Here is a 14716-nt window from a genome sequence, read left to right on the forward strand (position 1 = left end):
AGCAAAAGGAAAATGGTCTGGTGATTTGTGAAAAACAACTAGCATTCATCAAATATTCTACTGTATTTCCCAGAATACTTGGGAATAGGCAGGGTCATATGACTTGTTGGAGTCCACGGATGTGGATTCATTCTACCTTGACCAAAGGTCAGAGGGTTCAAGCCTATTCTTTCTCCTTCAAGGTTATGACAGGAGATTTGACGTTGGCCTAGGTGTGGTTGCTGCACGTCCTGCCTAAACAACACAATACTTAGGATAGAGTTACTTGATGTTTCTGGTATTTAAGAGGTAATTATCTTGTTTGTTTCTTGTTTGTATCATGTATTTTGGATTGGGGTATATAAAGCATATGGAAAATAACACAGGCAAATTCAGTATTCACTGGGTTGCTCTCCAGACTCTATTCTGTGTCTCTGTCCTTTTGTATCTCTGTTCTTTCTGCCAACATTCCTATTCCACATGCTCCTACTCTGGAATATATGAACCTTCCAAGGCTAGACTGTGACAGATGTTGCCTCGTGGAGCAATGACAGATGTTGACCCAACATGTGGCCCCGACAATGACTAACACGTGAGCAGAAGTGATATGTGTCACCCCCAGTCTAAAACAGAGAAAAACATTCCCATCTCTTTCACTCATAATGAAAACCTTAGCTTCATGCCGCTGACTTTTTCACCTGAGTATTGATGAACCATACAGAGAGTCTCCAGGTGCATCCAGCACAGTTTCAATGGGAGAAACGGTTTGCTAGCTTAAGCCTTGAAATTCATCACAATAAAATCTGGCCTATACATGCATTAATCCATATTAATTCAACATTGAAACAAAACAAGCATCAAAAGAGCACTGAAAATTACTGCTTTCAAATATATAAATCTACCATTCTATGTTACTTTATATATTTTACACACATTCATAGCTAATTAAAAGTAAAAATATTTATCAGATAATTTCAGTTCAAATTATAACAACTGTTAACAATAATACTAAGTATTATCTACATGAGAGTATGGAACATGGGTTTATTCACATGTATTAGATGGGATCATAAACCAGCAGAGCTTTTTATTAAAGCAATATAGCAATATCCACCACAATTTTAGGTTTCTATATAAGCAATTATATTTCTGGAGTATCTTCAGAAAAAGTAATACAAGTGTGCTCATAGATCTAACCATAGCATTATATGAAATTAGAAATAACACAAATGTAAGTAAGAAAATAATTTCATAAAGTACATACCTCCTCAGTGCATGGGATAAAATTACTTCTGGTTTTTTAACCAGATGTGTATTGATTTGAAAGAATGCCCACATGTCCCCTGCAGAAAATACAGGTGACAATATATGACATGGTTTTCTGCTTATATAACTAATAAAGAGAATCTGAACATGAGAATAAGTCAGTATTTCTAATATAATATGTGTGTATGTGTTTGTCATATTATTTCTATATTAATTTTTCCAGAAATAGCAAAGGGTTCATTTGCTCACTTGGCTTTTCTGCCCTATTTGGTTATCTATAATCTAAATATTGAGGAAAGAGGAATTCTTCATAAATTTAAGTCACTAGCATAATAGAGACCCAAGCTACAAAAAAAAAAGAGAGAGATACGTGATTGGTATGGAATGAATGAAGAACTTGACAGAGTTTGAAGTGGGGAAGCAGTGTCTTTAAAGCTTTGCCAATGGCTTTTCTAATATGATTAAATTATGAGACAATTTAGTATATGTGTAATTTTGGACAAATATATAATCACGTATAAACAGATGAACTAAGACAAAACACATATTTATATGTTTTCTTTAGAATATTTATTGAAGGTTACAAATCAATTAACAGCAGTTTTCTTTTCAAAGTTGATGGAATGATAAGGTGTTTTTAAAATATAAACATATAACTAAGGATGTATATCATTTGGTAGAGTCACTGTCTATCAAACACAAGGTCTGTAGTTAATCCCAGCACTGTAACTGAGCACAGTGGTGCACACCCAGTACTAGAAGCTCAAGGTCATTATGCTAAACAAGGCACTAAAAAAACAGAACTGATAGAGTGTATACACATATATTGCTGGCCAGAATGAAAGCAAGCAGGTAAAAGTCAAAGTCTTTTTCTTCCATGTCCTTTTATGTGGACTGACACAAAAAGACAAACCCCACATTTAGGATGGGTCTTCTCAACTCAAATGATCCGATTATGTGAATCCTTCACAGGTGTGGCCATCTACTTAGGTTTTAGTGGATTCCAGATGTGGTTATGTTGAAAACCAGGATTGGCCATCACAGTCATCCTCAGACTGAGTTTGAGGCTAGCCTCAGCTACATGAGACCCTGTCTCAAGAAATTATCTTATATCAAAAATTATATGTGTGTGTATATATGTATATGTATGCACATCATTTCAATATAACTTTTAAGGGGAAACTATCAAATTTAAGATTTTCACTTTTAAAATGAAGCATGCTCTTGTTTAAGAATAAGTAAGACTGTTTTACAAGTAGCTTTATTTTTTGTGTTCCAAATACATTCCAGAACCAATAGAAACTATTTACATGTCCATGAAAGTCACAGCGGCCCTTCCTATAAAATATTGATGTAATTAAGGCGGCAATATTTTCTAATCTTAAAAGAAGCAATAACTATTCAATACTACTATTCAGTTTTCAAGCATAGACATATATTGCAAGCTCTGTTTTCACCAAGAATCCTTTTTTTGCAACGAAGTTCTTCTGAACATGTTTAGTGTTCTAGTCTCCAAACATGAATATTCAGTGAAACCCTTCACTGTCTGCTGTCAGATCTTTTCACATAAGGACTAGAGGAAAATGATCAGCCTTAAATTGCCACAGAGGGAAATTTTTTAGATGCTAAACACATGCCATTTTTAAGATACTAAATTCTTAAATCTAACAATAATAACTTGAAAATGAGAACTGCCTTCTAAACACATTTAGATATAGGTCTGCAGAGAGAAGCCTCAGAAAGAAAGGCACATGAACTCTAACACCAAGTAGTAAGAGCACCAACAATCTCAGTTCAAACCCAACAACCCAAGAATAAGTATTCTCAAATCCTACACTAATTGCTGATTTTGAAAATCTGTTTAAGCATTCCTCACACTTTCCAGAGTTCTGCAGTTAGTCCATAATCCTTTCAAAGACTGGGTCTATTACAGGGAGTGTTAATTATACCAGAACTGTTATTAGAACTATCTTGGCAAAACAAAAAACAACAAAAAAAAAAACACCTAAATATAAATTTGGTAATATATAATGCCTTTGCCCATGTTTTATTTCTTGATGAAGGTATAATGGTGTTAAAATTTATTCATTTGCTTTCTGAGCTTTTTTAGTTGTTAAAATAGCAAAGAAAAGAAATATTGATCTTTGACAGCTAGCTGTCCACCTATCCCTTAACACATACTTTAATATTTCTATTAAATAAGATTGTTTATCCCTTTACCTAAATCTCAGCTATGCAGATTTCATGCAGAAATGTGTATTTAATAACAAGTGTTTGAAGAAAAAAAGCCAACCCAGAAAATCTAATTCCAAGACCCTAAACTCTAAATACCATCAGGTCTATGGAATAAAGTAGCTGAAACTCCTAAAAACGGGGACTGGAGAGACGACTTAGCTATAAGTGTGCTTAATGTTCTACCAGAAGACCAGCACCCAGATAAGGCAGAACACACCCGTCTGTAGTTCCCTCTCCAGAGAATCTGGTGCCCTCTTCTAGTCACTGCTGACACCCACACACAAGCGACCAAACACTCACACAGGCACACATATATACACATAAATAAAAAAAATGAATCTTTTTTTCTTTCTTATTGGAAATAGACTCTTCTCTAATCCAATACACCCTGACCAGACCACAATTTTCCTTCCTTCCACTCTTTCCAGCTCCCACCACCACCGCCCCTCCCCCAGATCTACTCCCTGCCACATGCATTTCACTTCAGAAAAGAGCAGGCTTCCAAGAGACAAAAGTCAAACAACAAAACAGCAATAAGACAAGGCAAAATCCCTCATATGGAGGCTGGACAAGGCAACTCAAAAGAAGTAAAAGAGTGCCAAGAGCAGGCAAAAGAGTCAGAGACACACCCACTTCCACTGTCAGGAGTCCCACAGAACACCAAGTAACATATATGCAGAAGACCTGGTACAGACAGTTTCCCAAAGTCTGGAGAAATTGCTCAGAAGTTAAGTGTATTTTCTCTTGCAAAGTACCTAGTTTCAGTTTCCAGCACCCGTATGGTGGCTCACAGCAATCTGGAACTTGAGTTCCAGGGTATCTGATTATTTCTTCGGGCCTACATAGGCACTAGGCATGAATATGGTGTACATATAAACACACAAGCAAAATACTGTGCACACAAAGTAAAACAAATGAATCTATTTTTTTTAATTTTCCTTGTTTCTATTTTATTGATTTCTACCCTCAATATGATTATTTCTGCCATCTACTCCTTCTGGGATAAACAGTGATCTCAAAATTCTTAAAGATGCAAAATACTTCAGAGAATCAACAACTTTTATACATAACAAGATAGCTGTTTATGAGTAGAACACTTTAACTGAAGATATAAAATGATAGAAATCACTATGAAATATTTATACAGAAACATTGTTTATTTTGCTAAGTGGCATGCTTGATGGAAAAGTGTAACATTAACTTATGTGTGCTTGAGAACTATCAGTCTCTGAGCTACTTAGTATATGGAGGGGCATGGGGACAAGGAATGAAGGAGGAAGACAGAGAGAGAAAGAGCAAGATTCTCGAGTCCAGCATTCCTGAGCTACCAAACGGCCAATCTGGGAGTCATCAACTTAAATTTAATCCCATATTTCTCAGCCTAGCGTTGTAATGTTCATAATCTGGCCTTAATCTACCTTTCCCACCTTGATCTGATTTCCCACTTTTCTCCACTGGAACTCCTATACCCACTATGCCCCCAATAACTTGGGCTGCCCTAAATTCTGACTCCACCTAGGACACGTTCCTTTATCTCGGCTCTTTATCTTTTCTACATGGAGGTTTGTTCAAAGTCCATGTCACGTTCTCCAACTAGGATGCTATTCTTGGTCACTGTATCTCCCCTAGCTCTCAGAACACTCATTAATGATTATTATCCTTTTCATATCTCTCTCCTGTGTAAAGATAAAGGAAACACTGGGCATCGTGCTTCCTAGACTCCAAGGAGACTGGAAGACTTGGCATGTACCAATAAACCAATTAGCCATGAATTCGCCTGCATTGTGTTAATTAGTGTTTACTTTTTGGTTGATAAAAATGATAGATGATAAATATATTCATTTATAAAGCCCTTTTCGTTTTTTATATAAATTGTCATATAATTTATCAGACAAGATTTAAATGATTAGGTTAACTGATTTCATCACCAGATTAAGAATTCTTCAAGAAAGAAAATGAACTGAATGGCTAGAATCATACACACACGCACACACACACACATGCACGCACAGACGCAGACACACACACACATATGCACACACACACAAGTACACAAACACAGCCCACTGGTTGTGGAGAAATTGTTCAACACTGCCAATTGCTCAGTTATATACTTGCACTCTGGGTATGGATGTAAAATACTGTGACCACTGAGTGAAAAAAACATATGGTTAAAAAATAAATTAATTGCTGTAGTAGGAAGTATAGTCCTGTGGTAGAGAAGCATGTGCCCATAAGGGCCTGGGCTCAATCCCTAGAAGAGAAATAAATTAGAAACAGAGTTACAGTGTCTTCTAACAATTTCACTTCTGGGTATATACACAACAAATTGAAAACAAGGTCTCGAAAAAAAATGCTCACACTAACATTGATGACACCCTTGCCCTATATAGCTAAAATGTGGAGGCAACCCAAAGGTCCACTAGCAGATTAATAGATCTACATAATGTGGTATATGGACAGAGAACAGATTGGTGAATTTCAAGAATCATAGGAAAGAATAAAATTATTATTTAATGGGTAAAGAGTTTCAACTTTACAAGATGAAAAGGTTGTTGAGAAGGATGGCGCCTTCAAGGTTTCTCAGAAGGTCCATATATAAATAGTATGCACACAATATGCATGTACACACTCAGTTATGGCTAGGAAGTTCTTTAAATAAAACGCTAGGGACTACATTTGCACTTTTTCTGTTTACATTTTAAAAAAGAAATGTTACAGGCGCTGGGAGGATGCCTTGGCAGTTAAGAGCACTGCCTGCTCTTCCAGAGGACCCAGAATGGATTCCCAACACCCACATGGAGGCTCAAACCATCTGGTACTGTAATCCTAGGAGATCCGGCACCCACTTCCCGTCTCCACTGGCACCAAGCACCTAGGTGGTGCACAGTCACACACGCAGGCAAAGTACTCATACACATTCAAAAAAGAAAAAAAGGAAAGACAAGATGGACGGTGTGGAAGCAGAAAGATTGTTGCAAGTTTGAAGGAAACCTGGGATACACAGCAAGTGGTGCTCCATACAGTGGAGAGGCTGAGAAGTCAGAAGCTGATACCCTCCCAGGCACTCTCTGAGACAAACCTATTAGCTGACCCCAGATCCAGTCAAGATGATAACTATGACTAACCACCACATCGTGTATGACACGGAATTTGAGGAAAATATTATGTATATTTCTCTTCCAAGTCACCAGCAATGTCCTCTACTTTCAGAAAATTGATACCAAGCACTTAATCAGTGGAAGAGCATAATTGCCTGACTGCTAGAGACAGAACTGTATTTCAGATTCGATGCTTTGCTTACTCATTCCTCCAAATGATTTCGCTTTTGCTCAAACTTCCCTATAGAACATAATACTTTGTTAGATAATGTTTGCTAATAAACTGAAGGCAAGGGAAACTATTAAAAAAGATAAAGTATTCAATTAGGATGGCTTAAGTACAAGGTGCCTTTTCATTGTAGTCTAGCCTGTAATTTTATCTGAGAGCACTGCCAACTGTTCATTCAAAATAAGATGGTGCACAAATGTTTTTTCTCCAGATTTAAATGGATACACTGTTGCACAGGGCTGTTACACAGGTTCTTGCCCTTTAAACCTCCAAAATTCATGCTGGTCTTTTTTATGATGGGGAATATCATAGAAGAATACTCATTCAAAACAAACGTGCTCTTAGGTCTCCAAGCCTGAGGTCAATTTCATTAATAGTTTCTCAAGTAGGAGGAAGAGTCAGCTGGTCATTGGAAATCTGGTCTGAACTCTGTTCCCCATTTCCCAATCCATCTAAAGCAATGGAAGTTTGTGAATGAACCCTTCTGGAATCTTTGTACAAGGCTTGCTTAACTTCTCATTCTCCTTCCATTAATTCTAACTGTGGAAGTGACATTTATCAGACGATGGTGTTTTCTAGCAGGAAGATGGATTAGATGCTTGCCATAACCTACAAAATCACTGTTAACCCATCCTTAGCCCCGTAATCCAGTTAGCTATTGAGAAAAGGATCAGTGAGTCATGAGTTTTACTCATGGTATAATTTAAATCCAGCCTCCCATGTTTCTATATTGTTTGTATTATATTGCACATCACTGATAGAATGTCATAGATGTTTTTTCCTTAGGAGAAAGGAATAAGACCGTGTTTACTCATACAAACACTTTTTCTTTCCTTTTTATTAAATAAATTCTTTTCTCAGACAGTATATGCTGACTCTGATTTCCCCTGCCTTGACTTTTCCCATATCCAACCCATCCTCCCTTCCCTCCAGATCCATTCCCTTTCTAATAGATAACAGCAAAATAAAATATGAGAAAATGAAACAAAAACTATTCTATAGAAGTTGGACATGGCAACCCAGAAGGAGGAAGAGTTCAAAAATTAGGCACAAGAGTCAAAACCCCTTCATTCTTATAGTCAGGAGTCCCATAAAGACAGTAAACTAACAACTATAGCACATATGCAGAGGACCTGGTGCAGACCCATGTAGGCCCCACACTTGCTGTTTCAGACTCTGTAAGCTTATATGTGTCTTGCTTAGTTGATTCAGAGGACCTTGCTCTCCCAGTGTCTTCCATTCCCTCTAGCTCATAAAGTCTTTTCACCTCCTCTGAGTTCTGGAGGGGGGCATTTGAAGTAGATCTCCATTATCTCTCTGCATAATGTCTGGCTATGGGTCACCTGATAGGAATAGGGTCAGGTGGCAGAGGAAGCCTCTCTGATGATGACTGGGTAATGCACTAATCTATGAGTATAGCAGAATATTATTAAGAGTCATTTTATTAATGCTTTTTCTTTAGCTTAGTGGTGTTTAATTTTGCCCTTTGTCTCTGGGCTATCTAGTGTCTGGTTCTTGGTTACCCAAATAGTGTTGGGCATTGATTTCTTCTTATGGGGTAGACCTTAAGTCTAATCAAACATTTGTTGACTGCTCCTACAAGTTCTGTGTTACCATGACCCTAGCATATCTTGGAAGCAAGACAGATCGTAGGTTAAAGGTTTTGTGGCTAGGTTTGTATTTATGCTCCTTTTGGTAGTCTGTGGAGTATCTCAAGATCCAGCTATAACTCTTGGGCATATACCTAAACGATGTTCCATCCTACCACAAAGACACTTGCTCAACCATATTTATTATTACTTTATTCATAATATCCAGAAACTAGAAACAACTAGAATTCCCTCCATTTTTGTTTTCTTCATTGATTCTATTTCAATATTTAGGTCTTGAATAGTTTTACTTGATTTCTTCAAATGTTTGTCTTTTCCTGGATTTATTTAAGGGATTTATTCCCTTTCTCTTTAAAGGACTTATCATCTTTGTAAAGTTGGTTTTAAGGTCTTTTTCTTGTGCTTCAGTTATTTTAGAAACTCAGTTAGGCTCTAGTGGAGATATATTGACCTGGCAGTTACTGAGTCATCTGTGTTTGGCATCATAGGTCTAGTTGCTGATTTCTGGATTTGACTTCGTTGTGTGGATGCTTTTTTTACTCCTTGGTTTCCATTTACTCTCTGAATTTTCAGACAGTGTGTTGCCTCTTTTTCTGACCTTCTCAACTGGTGTCTTCAAAGGTAGTACTTGCTGGTGTTGGAGGCAAGGATATTGGGATAAGTTGGAGGAAGCAAGATTGAAGGAGAAGGTTTCTATGTTTCACTAAGGGCTGGAGTAAGAGGTTTCCTGTTACAGATCTGGGAATGAAACTGGGGAGGGGGCTTGGGTCTCAGGAGCAGTAGGAGAGGGGTGGGTCCTCCTTCAGCATACTTGTTACCCTGGGAGGAGTGGCCCTTGGGATATCAGGAGTGTCTGTGTAAACAGAGACTCTGTTTTCATTTTTCCAGCTGCCCAGATCCGAATAATCACACAGAAATTATATTAATTACAAGACTGTTTGGCTGATGGCTCAGGTATATTTCTAGCTAGTTCTTACATCTTAAATTAATCCATTTCTATTATTTTATATTTTACCATGAGGCTCAAGGTTTGTTACCTTATATCTTGCTTCTTGGGTGGCTACATGATGTCTCTCCGAATCTGCCTTCTTTCCTCTTCTGTCTCTGCTAGAATCTCCTGCAGTGCTATATTCTGCCCTGCCACAGGCCAAAGAAGCTTCTTCATTAACCAATAATAATAAAACTTATTCACAGCATAAACAAGGGAATTTCACACTATGTCTGCTCCAGTTGGGTTTTGTAACAAAGCGTCAAGTAGACAGAAGAAAGTTAGAAGAGAAGATGTGTGGGATCCATAGAAAATTGGAACAGAGACAAGCTTGGGAAGGTTGCCATGGATGCTGTGTTGCAAAGCTGGGGCTGAAACTGGGGAGTTAGATTAGGCAGTACAAAAAGAGAATAGAGGTCTGCTCACAGCCTAACCTCCATACAGCCAATCTTAACTAACCTACTATCCTTTACTATAGGCATACAGAGCAAACTGAGATTACAATGACCTGGAAATCTTGCAATAAAAAATCTGGGTCACCCAGTGATTTGGAACAAAATGAATATTTTAGATGTGATCAATTTTACTTCTTTAGGCTAGTGTTTAAAGTCTCACCTTCTTTCCCATGCATATGTTGCACTCTGGGGTCCTCTGTTCTCCAACTCACTTGTTGAAATTGCCCTCCTTCTCCATTCACAGCTCCTCCATGGTAACACACTACCATGTAAATCTCCTCAAAGCATGTCTAAAAATAGAGCTTGGAGGTAAAGTAGTTACCTTGTGCACACAGGCCCTGGGATTAATCCCTGGTATAGTTTTCTTAAAAGTCTTTTTTTATGAGGTCCTTCATTACTTGGATTATTTCTGCCTCACCAATCGCAATTTCTGTCTATTTCACTCCTCCTCTCAGTCTGCACTCAACCCACTTGAATTCTCCTGAACTCTGACCTTATGACCTTTGCTCTTTGGCTTGGGTGGCCATGAACCGCATTTGGTCTCAGGAACCCAAGACTAGAACTTGTACAAGCCTCAGCTCAACCCACTTCATCCCAGAAGCCCCCTTCACTTCTGTTTCTGATGTCAGCTAATTTTCTTGCAACATTCCTTACCAGCATTGTATTCCAACCTTGTGATTACACTTATAACTGAACATAGAGTTCATGGCTTTGAATCCTCAACCAGTCAGGGGTCTGGGGACAGGCGCTGCAGCTTACTACTTTATTACTCTCTTTTCCGTATGAAGCAGGAACAGTGGCCATTTGGTTGTTCTTCCATTAGCTAGCATGTTCGTAAAAGAATTTGGGAAAAGATCTGTATTTCCAAAGAATAATAAGAAAGAACAAACCTAATATAAGAGACTATTAACAAGTTTCCATTAGTAGTTTACATGTGTGGTCTTATAAGATTATCTGTAAACGTTAGGAAGCAACTGTCCCATTGAGCTTCAAGGAATCATTTGTTCTGTCAGTCAAAGTCTAGAATGTTCGACAGAAAAGAATTTCAAGAGTTATGCTACTTTTCATGAGAGAAAAGCCATAAAACTCAAAACTAAATAATTTACAACACTGAAATGTGGAAGAAAGATCAGGCATATGTAGTTGTATGCTGAGAAATGCAAGGAGACTAATGCATACCAGGAACATGCCATTGGGTGGCTTTGTCATAATGTAGGCGTGAGGTGAGGGAGTGTGCTTGCAGAACTTAGACAATTTATGTATTTCTCTGTACCACCCCTCAGTGGAATCGAGAGGTGCTATGAAAGTCAGACAGCTGGAAAGACGGAAGCAAGCAAAGAAAAAAGGAGGGGATGGAAGGAGACAAGGAAGAAAAATCCAGTTGAGGGTAGAGTGATTGCCTAGCACACACTCAGCTCTGGGTTTCATCCCTTACTCCTCGTAGGCCAGGTGTGGTGCATGCCTGCTATCCTGGAACCGAGGAAGTGGAGGCAGCAGGATCTGAAATTCAGGGTCATCCTAGGCTACATTTAAGGGCAGCCTGGGATACATGAGACCCTGTCCTAGGTGGGGGTGGTCAGAGCATGTTGCCTTATAGTAAACATTATTTTTTAGAAACGAAAAGAATACTTTCTTAAATGATGATAAAAACATGATGTTGTGAACTACATGGAGCTGTTTCCTGTGTTACACTTTTACATGACTGGAAGCACAGTGCCTTTAACCATACCAGAGTCATCACAGACACAAGAGTAATGCATTGAGCTGTGACATCAGGATGGCTACCCTGTCACCAAGAAATAGGAATTTTTCAGTTCCATTATGATCTCCTACATGATAAGAGACACTATATATATATATATATATGTATGTATGTATATAGTATATATATATAGATAGATAGATATAGTCTTCATTGACCAAAATATCTTTCGTAGGTTGTTTGTGTTTGTTTGTTTGTTTTGTTAAGACAAAGTCTCTCTAGGTTGTACTGGCTAGGCTAGAACTCACTATAGACCAGACTGGCCTCAAACTTGTTTTGATCCTGAAGCCTTGCACTGTGAGACACCACATCTAGCCTTTTGTGGTGGTAGATGTGGTGGTGGAGGTGGTGGTCTCAGCAGTCTGCCTTGAATTTTGCTTTTTGAAACAGAATCACATGTAACCCAGGCTGGCCCTAATCTTGCTATGTAGACAAGATTGGCTTTGAACTCGTGATCCCCTGTCTCCTCCTCTTCAATACAAAAGTTATGGACATGTACCATGCCCAGACAAACAAAATGTCTTCATGTGGTACCTGGTTGCACATATATAATAAGCCAAAAGTTTACTTGTGTTCAATAATTCCATCTTATGGCCCTATTCAGTCTGCCCAGTGAAATTCACTACACATCATATTTTATACTACTGGTGGGTAAAATCTTCTTATAGAAAATAATTCAAACACAATCTAACTTTTAAGAGAAAAAAAAGCTCAAGTTAACAGTTTGAAATAGCAGTTATTTAAAAGACACAGCAAAGATTTAGTTTCAGTCTGCCTTTCACTATAAAATTGTCTCCTATAAAGAAAATTATTACCAATGTGTCTGTTCTCCCCACTGTGGCTCAAGTGAACCTCTGCAGAGGCAAGGCTGAAATCAGAAAGGACCTGATGTGGCAGAGCCACTAAGCACTTCCCGAGGTGGGTAAATGCCGTCTTGTTTCCTAAAACTAACAGATTGGCTAAGCTCGGTTAAGCGCTGTAGGAACTAATGTGCTAATGCGAGCTAAGGTGAAAACCCACATGGCGTGTGCTGGGCACAAGAAAATTCTTGTCATCAAACAGACCTCACATCGGAAAACATAATTTATTTGACCTCCTGTAGAGAAGATAATGAGGCGAACATCTATGGTGATGGTGATTCTGGAATCCCAAATCACTCACCCTGCCCTGGAGGGCAAGCAGATGCCAACAACCAACCCATGTGAATCACGGTAAATAAAGCAAGACTGGCCTTACTCACCACCAGATCCATGATCTCTTTCAAAGAGCATGGGACAGAGTTGTTATTCAAATTTATTTGTTAGATAAATGGATTAAATTGAATGACTGGACCAGAGTCATCAAGGAACTCAACAAAACTACCTTGATGACACTTATCTATACTCTAGCCATTGTTGTGAATCTGTACTAGTTAGCATCCTGTTGCTATGACCAAGACATCTGACCTGAACAACTTGAACTTACTTTGGATCACGGTGTCAGAAAGATTGGTCCATCGTGGCAGTAAAAGTATGATGAAGCAATTCACATTGAGGCATTAGAAGCCTCCTCATGGTGAGCAGGAGACACAGAGAGAACAGAGAAAGGGGCCAAGAGTATGGCATAGTCCCCAGTGACACACTTCTACCAAGTAGTGTCCTTCTACATTTCAGCCCCTCCTGATAAGGTAATCACATGATGAATTCATCAGTAGATTAAAAAAATCATTCATTAACTCGGAGCTCTAACCACCTCTGGAAACACACACAGCCATATCCAGGGGCACACTTCACCACCACCCATGTGTTGTTCCTCAACCCAATCAAGCTAACCTTCAGAACTAGCCATCACCCTGGCTGCTTTCATTAACCATCACGTTCATCACCAGCATCTGGCACCCCACCTGTGCTCCCAGGCACAGGCAAATTGCAACTATCTCTCATTGAGACGTTCGAGTAATCAAGAAGTCATTTGTGACTGGAATTAAACACATAGGTGTTCCTGCTGCTCCTTGAGTCACTTCTTCATCCCACGTCAAAGACAGTCTTCCAATTATCTTCTTCCCCTAACCACGACTCCTCTCTGGAGCCCCTCCACATCTCACTGACACCTTGTACATTGTAAAGATCAAGTGAATAGAGAGCCAGCCTATTGAAGTGGAGTTTGGCAAATCCCAAGAAACTTCAGTTTCACTAATTAAGGCAGGTCTCATTGTGAACCCAGCCAAGGCCAATACTGAGCTTCTCCAGCATCAGAGAGTGACACCCCTGGGTGACTCTCGCTGATCTCAACCTCCTCTCTATGGGCCATCTCTATCTCCACTGCTTTCATCAATTCCCCCTTCACTTTTTAAATTTTATCATTGAGGGGGAAATTTCCAAACTATGTGGTTTGCTTTCATCTGTTTTTGTAGTTTCTTTGATGGAATATTTTGTTTTTGGAATTTACATATTCTCAATATATGGCTGCAGTTTGTTCATTTCATTCTTGAATATCATTTTATTACATGAATAAACAATTTGTCTATTCATTTTACTGTGGGTAGATGTTTGGGCAGCATTCCATCTGGGACCATTTTGATCAGCACTGTCAAGAGAGCCACGGTGCTCATAAGTATGCATTTCAACAATAAGCCAAATCGTTGGAAGAAGAATTTCTGATTGTGCACATCTGCACTTGCTAAATAAAATCAAAACGTTTTTCCACCATGCTGCTGCCAGTGTTCCTGTCTACTGGCTTTTGAATGCTGCTATTGTTCTGCCGTCTTCCATTGGGGCTGAAGGACTTTTAAACTGTCTGCAATCTGGTGAATAGCCCAAAGTTTCTCCTCAGGTACCCACTTGCTCTTCTCTGTTCCCCAAGAGGTTAAATGCCAATTTAAGTGCACACTGATTATTTTGATTCCCTTACTTTTAAAATCAGTTGCCCATTTTCCTCTTTGAATGACTATCTTTTTAATTGATTTGTATAATTCCTCTTATGTTCTGGATGTATTGATTCAAACTGTGGCAAGTTCATCCCACTCTATGATTTGTCTTTTTGGTGTCATCAAAATACAAACCAAAAGAACAAAGCTGCTTAATTTTAACCGAATGAATTTTATGAATCCTTT

Source organism: Chionomys nivalis, chromosome 18 (assembly GCF_950005125.1).
Source record: "Chionomys nivalis chromosome 18, mChiNiv1.1, whole genome shotgun sequence".
Classification (NCBI taxonomy): domain Eukaryota; kingdom Metazoa; phylum Chordata; class Mammalia; order Rodentia; family Cricetidae; genus Chionomys; species Chionomys nivalis.